This window comes from Electrophorus electricus, chromosome 3 (genome assembly GCF_041902795.1).
Source record: "Electrophorus electricus isolate QZ-2024a chromosome 3, ASM4190279v1, whole genome shotgun sequence".
In the NCBI taxonomy this organism is placed as follows: Eukaryota; Metazoa; Chordata; class Actinopteri; order Gymnotiformes; family Gymnotidae; genus Electrophorus; species Electrophorus electricus.
In genome coordinates, this window is record NC_137499.1 from 36,316,472 (window position 1) to 36,323,571 (window position 7,100).

A 7,100-nucleotide genomic window follows, 5' to 3' on the forward strand; every position below is an offset into this window, starting at 1 on the left:
ACAGGTAAAAGCAGACCTTAACAATGGTGAAGATCACACAGCCCAGTGGATACAGCAAAATCTCATTACTTTTATATCTAAGTCTGTCAAGGACATCTGGAAGATTCCATATATCATGTGCTTCAAGTGCCATCCCACACCGATATTAAAAGCTTTAATAGACAGCGAGTCGCAGATCAAACTCCCAACGACACGTGATCAATATGTAATTTGCAGCCGTATTATTTCTCTTGCCGTGTAACACAGCGGACGGGTCTGCGTGAATGGGCAGCGCTATGCAGCTTCGGCTGATTCACTCTTCCTATTCTGTGCGCACATGCTGCCTGAAAGCCCGAGAGCTGCTGGAAGTAGCGTGCGATTAGAGAGGAGGAATAGTGCACGCGGCCTGTCCACACAGCACACGCTACGACCTCATTAGCTCACCCTGCCTGCCCGCGGAAGGGGTCGGGGGGTCGGCCGCGACCCATTGCCCCCGTTGTCGCCAGGCGGGCAGGCGGGCCGGCTTGTGGCAAATAGATTTGCCTTTATTCCCATCCTGCAGGCAGATGTCATGACACTGAGATGGTCCCAATTTAGGTGCGTAAGAGAGTGCATCACCGTGGATGCGTGTCACGGCAGGGATGATTAACACGTACAAGGCAGAAATTAATCATGTGATGCTTTCTCCCTGCAAAGCTTTCAAAAAAACCTCCTTTATTAGGGTCCTTTCCCCACGTGTGGCATAAGTCATAATTTTCCATGGCTGAAAATCTGATTTATTTGCTGTTTGCTGTAACTATTAGTTATTAGGGTGACTTTAGACCAGATGAGTTAATGTGTCTGGAGCCAGGCCAGGATCTGATTTCTTTTAAACACAGTCTAATGGGCCTCTGCATTATTAATGCAGCCCATTGAAGACCAATCACCTCAGCTGGCTATTAGGGTGTTTTCCCCCTTGCTGTTTTTTGTTCTTTATTCTTAGCTGCCGATTCCGTCTCGCTGAATACGAATGGCTGCCGCAGCTTTTTGATTTCCTGTGTGCCGTCGTTAGGAGGGGGCGTGCGGCTGCAGCCAGGCGCTCGGGCTAGCGCTAGCACGCGTCTGCGGGGCTGAAGGTCCCGGGCTAAGCAGCCCTGGTGCCTGACATCACCTGCCAGGGAGGATGATCATGGGAGACCATGGGAAGAACCACCTCTGACAGGAGTCCAAACAGGCACGTGGGAAGGTTTCCTAAACAGGTCTGCAAAAAAGTGAATATTGCCAAAATACACATGGTATATCTCTACCCCCAGAATATGATGATGATGATGGTATACTTCTACCCCCATAATATTTCTAGAAATATTTCTAAGCTATTTCTAGAAATCATTTTAGTAATCACTGTATTTGCAGATAATTTTGCTTCCGTCAAGGCATAAATGTTTGAATAGGGTAATCTGCAAATACAATATGATTTTACTTTGTAACCTAATGATTAAAAAGATATATAAGGTTCAATATTATTTTATATATGGTAAGAAGAAAATGAGAGATCTTTTCTCTCTTATTCAAACAAAACGGAAAGGACAATAAAGATGTCAAGCCTCAACACTAAACAGGTAATGCATGTTACTTAATAGTGCTGTCTTCACAGAACATGACCGTGTGTTCCATATACCTTTTGACTGCATATTTTTCAATTCAAATTCATGTTCTTTTTTTCCTCAACTATACACGCTGACCTACTGTACTGTCACCAAAGCAGAGAAAGAGCAGGACACATTTAATTTATATTCCATTTGCTTTTACATAACAATAATCATTCTGGGCTTTTCAATATTCATGTCAGTGTTTCATTAGAACTATTCATGGGACTCTTACTCATGAATGAGCCAGTCTGAAGGAGCCTGTAATGGTTTCTGCAGGATCTTATTGCTTTAAAGTACAGAGTAAAGACCAATATTTTACATCTTCATATCGCTTTCATGTCTCCTCTTTCATGTCTCCTCTTTTCCCTCACTCTTTCTCAACCTCCGTCCTTCTCTCTCTCTCGTTGCCTCTCCTCCGCTAGCCTCACTGTCTCCATCCAAGGCTCACATCTTTATTTCATTGCAATTTTCACACAGTCAGATGAAATTGGGTGAGAGAGCTGAGGTGCTGGATCAGATGGAAGTGTCTGAGAAGAGATGAAAATAAAAGTCCATTTGGACCCCAACCCGGTAGCCACTGACTCAAGGGTGCACTACCGCACGCTCAGCAACTCGACCGGTGACCTGACGCCGCAGAAAGGAAGCAGGAGACATTTCATCGCCCGCTTCCTTTTCTGGGACTGCAAAATAAACAAAGCTTTGGATGTGCTTCCGCAGCGTAAACGCAGAACCTCCAGCGTTACCGTCTGCGCGCCTTGTTTCCCGATGACTCAGAAGCCCGTGGCACAGCAAAGGCAGTCGATGCGGTGGCGCTCACAAAGCCTGCACGTGGAGCTCGCTGCTTTTGCTCGGAGGTAGAGACCGTTTTGATATGCACCCAAGGGCCAGATTAAGGGGACCCGCTGTCCTTCTCTGTCTGAATTATCCATCAATGAATTGGGTGCTCTTTGGCCCCGTGTGGCTGATGGCGGCAAATTGCTATGACAGAAGAGTGGCGGGCAGCTGTCAGGCGTGTGCTCTCATCACATAGCCCACTCTGGGGGGCTGTGCAATCACATTTCAGGTTCACCTGAACCCGGACCGGGTCGCGAGTGGCCCCTCCTCTCTCCCTGCTGCTGCCGGCAGCCAAAGGAGAGGCACTTCCTGAAAGACACAGTTTCTGTGTTTTGGAGGAGGAGTTTGGCGTGACCTCAGCGACAGGAGAGGAATATTGTGAGATCAGGAGATCAGCACCAACCTAGTCCAATCACACGCAACTCAGATAAGCTCATCTGCCAAGCCCTTCAGCTTTTAAATCAATACCAGCTTGGGCCGCAGGTCTAAGCTATAGGATATTAGCCAGTGAAATGCAAGGATTTTGCCTACACGTTTTTCACTGCCAGATAGTACTACCGAGATGATTGACAGTGCTTAAAAATACCCCAGAACAGTCCTCAGCTCACCCAGACACACAAAGAAGAATCGAAAATTGCTTCCCAAGGAAGAGCAAAGAGGGAGGGTTATGTCCGGAGCACATATCTGTATAAGATGATGGAAAATTCAAAGAATGAAAAAACCCTTCTTTTACTGATCAGCAACTTTATTCCTCTCATTGGAAGGAGCATGGGAGTGGGTCAGAGGAGGATTACCTCAGACTGGTTCAGAGAATAGTCGCTTCTCCGCAAACCATCTTACATAACAACCTCTTCCATAGAAAGTCAATGAGAAGAGAAAAAGAGGCCCATGAATGATGATGTATGTTTCATGGCAATGGATGACCTTTGATTTATGACATTGCTATCATTCTATGTCTAATTAGGAGATAAACGTTCACAGCGACAACTATGTAATCTATTTAGGCCCATATGCTTACAGTAAATTAAAAGTCTCTGAATGGCTTTCTACAAAAGCATTAAAAAACATCTGTTCTTTGAGACGTGGCGCGGTGTGATAACAGGGTGCTCTTAGGTTTCAGCATGTATTAAATGTAAAGACAGCTTGTGAAATATGCAACCTTATTAGCCTTTCAGTTTGCCTTTGACAAGCTTGTTACATTATAGGCTATCTTTTAGAATTTGTTGTACAAGAACTAAATGTGATTTCACAATGCAGACATTTCATGTTGCCTGGAAACCTAGTTATCTAGAATTATAATCTAGAATTCTGAATAACCTAGAGATGGAGTACAAACTCAGAGCTTAATCAGTTTTGTAACTATTTCATCTGCAAGTACTATGGTAAATATTTTGAGATGTATTTTGGTAACACCAAGATATGGCTATATACACAGTACAGACCCTGTATCCTACATTTATTTGTTCAGTATACAAGAAATGTCCTTATTCTCCATTATCCTGATGGGAGGGATTACTTGTAGGTTCATAGTGAAGACATAAATAAAATGCTCATGTGCTCCGATGAACTCATTATAAAATGTTAAACAAAGCAAAATATAACATAATGGCAGTACACATGGCTTCCCATAGCAACAGTACCTTACATTCTGTTTTCTTATTGATTACAATTTAACCTGGAGATCAGTAATCCATGCCCAAATGCAGTTGGAAAGTAGCCCCGGCCTTGTTGTGAGCACCCAGAACAGGTCCCTGTGCTGTTTGTTGTGCTGTCAAGCGGTGGGGTGTTAAAATCAAGCGCAGGAATTCCCTGATTGTTCGGCTACTGTCACTCGGCCATGTTTTACAGCTACGCCTGCCCAGGCGGAACAGGCTGAGCAGAACTAGAAGGCACACTGTGCAGAAAGGACAAGGAGGATTCCACTCATGTCAAATCCTTCACATTTGAGCATTTTAGACAATTATTCAGCCGCCCCTATATTTTTATCATTAATTTCCCCCTTTTCATAATTGGTTTCCTCGCTAATGGAGTTGATTGATGGTCATAATAAAATCAGTGTGGGGATTAATCTAAGGGTGTGTGTATGAACCGGTATAGCAAATAGATTCCAGAAGCGTGATGTCGTCTTTTGCTCTTTGTTGTGCTTTGGTTCTCAGGTTTGTGTGCCAGCAACCAGGACACAGGAAGGTCTGGGCTAGAAATCTCTGTGAAAATAAAGTGAAAGGACCGCGTTTGAAATGACAGATGGCACAACGGGCTGTAAAAATGAAAATCAAAGAAAATGACAGACTTCAGGACAGACAGCCACAATGTCAGATTTCAGAAATGAGAACATCAGTTAACTTAGTGACATGTTCCTTAGGTTCTTGCAAACCCTGCTGCTTGAATTAAAGAAGGGATTTGATGCTTATTATCTGCCTCAAATGTATTTAATGAGCTCCATAAGAAGAAACCCAGTCAGTAACCTGAACAAACATATTACTTGTAACTGGTTTTCGTTGTCAGAGTGAATGATGGCATCTAAATGGCTTCAAAGAATGGTTCTCTATGGTCATAATGTAGCCTCTAAGCCAAGCACCAAAAGCTACACGACGCTATGACTAATGAACAGATTTGAACCTGCAGCTTTGAGTTTATGCATAGGAGTCACCATGCTACATTCAGGTTTATAAAACCTTTAAATACTATTATAGTTAATAACTATGATAACTTATAATTAGTATTATATCTTTTATAAATGGCATATTCTATGAAAAGAGCTCATTATAAATGGCTCAGTGTCGCTGAACTCACATGTCCACATGCGGATACACATGCCACACATGGAGACGACGCTGGCAATGCTGAGTGCCCGTCCACATTCTGGACTCATCAAACAGTTCTTTGTCTTCATGCAGCACTGCATGCAGCCGTTCGGCCTCGCCTCGGAGGGCTTCTCATCGGCGGAGCGGCTCGAGGCTACGTTGCTCGTTTGCTGTCGCGTAACGACATCGGGGTAGCCCGGCTTCGTGTACTCCTGCTCCATGGCCGCTCTCCAAGCTCAGTCCTGCGTGGGAGCCGAAGAGAGACGCAGAGTGACAGATTGAACCATGAGCGAGGGGAACCAATCAATGGTAATTATATTCCCGCATCCAAGACTATCCTATCATTGTCATTAACTGATATGGAAATCGGTCGATGCTGTATGGATCATCGAGCTACTATCTGCACATCGCTGACATGTATTCCTCCTTGGCGAGGGGCCAGAGGAACGTTCCGGATGTTTTGGACCTTCAAGGGCAATTAGACTCATGTCTGACTGGCTTTGTGGCTACGCGGAATGGACGCCACGGTTCTAAGAGACGCGTCGTCTCCTTGAGTGCTTTCGTCTCCTTTTCATTTCATGACTCACAAGTCACAACATGCGTAACCACTAAAAACAGAATGATACAGCATGAATAGACTCGCTGTCACCTATCACACCTCTTTGGATCGGAGTCATTAACTTTTAGCTCTCGGCTAACAACTTTATTATCACAGCACTGCAGGGGTTGAAGGTGGGAGACACTTTCATCAGACTGAGCATTTCTGAGTTAGAAGCACACACGTCAGTTTCTTTTGCGGTCTCACAGAGCACTGAAGGACAAAAGAGACAGGAACAGGCATAGATCAAATTACCCAGCAGAAGTGCACTTTGAATTTAATATAAAAGTATTTAATATAACTTGTTAAAAGTTTTTGTTTTAATCTTTGTTAGGTTCCCATGGTTGTTGGTCTTTTTTTTTTTTTTTTTTTAAAGAAACCGAATTAGCTGGAATTAAAATCCTCAATCACACTGCTGTCACATAAAGAGAAAACACAAGGCACAATAACAGCCAAGACTCATCAAATGCTTTTGATTTACCTCTCAAGTTTCTGGGCCACCTTCTTTTTTACCTTTCAAAATACTCTCCAGATAAGCCCCAAATGATATATTCCTCTTCAGTGTCCCAAGATGTGCCTATGTTTCTCCCTTCTTAAGGCGCCAAACAGTGCTAACCTTTAGGACAGCAGACGTGCTGCTCGTAGAACAGAGCTAAATAAAAACTACTGTCTGATTTGATATTTGGCTGTGAGCTGGCACACATTCCTGAGGGTGTGCATTCAGGTTTTTCTAGCACATTCCTGTAGAGCAGGTGCATTTCTGAGGGCCTTGTAATCAAAGAAACCTGCTTATTTTTTAATGAGTATACAGATACTTTCACCATTTGTGAGGTGTCCAGTGCAATTTAACAGATTTTGAGCAGAGGAAATATTTTAAAAGGTATACAAAAAGCAATAAAGCAGATGAATTTTCAGAGTATGTCTAAGTGATATGTAATATATTTCAATTGGAAATGTGTCCAGAGAACAGTGTTTATTGTGTCTACAAAAAGAGAGATATGGAAGTCCTTTCAAATTGTGGTTTGTGAAAAGCTTCTGGGTTTTCACACTCAAACGTTCACAGAACTGAAGACAGTGGCAAGAGATAGAAGTGAGAGATGCATATCCATCTGGTCTGACAGCTTCCAGAAATTTGAGTTGCTCATGCCTTTGCAATGTAAACAACCTGTCTTCCATTAAAAAAACAAAAAAACAAAACAAACATCTACTGCAGACCAGACACAGAGACTATTCACTTTATATACACCTTCCTCTGTG

At 43.3% G+C, this 7,100-nt stretch overlaps 1 long non-coding RNA gene across 1 annotated transcript; it reads right to left on the reverse strand.

Moving 5' to 3' along the window:
• Positions 1-3,163: 3,163 nt before the first annotated feature.
• Positions 3,164-6,494, reverse strand: LOC145653822 (uncharacterized). Its single transcript, XR_014120022.1, has 3 exons — positions 6,325-6,494; positions 5,235-5,487; positions 3,164-4,645 (listed from the first exon to the last, which is right to left on the reverse strand). It is a non-coding gene; the product is annotated as an uncharacterized LOC145653822 (long non-coding RNA).
• Between the last annotated feature and the right edge of the window lie 606 nt (positions 6,495-7,100).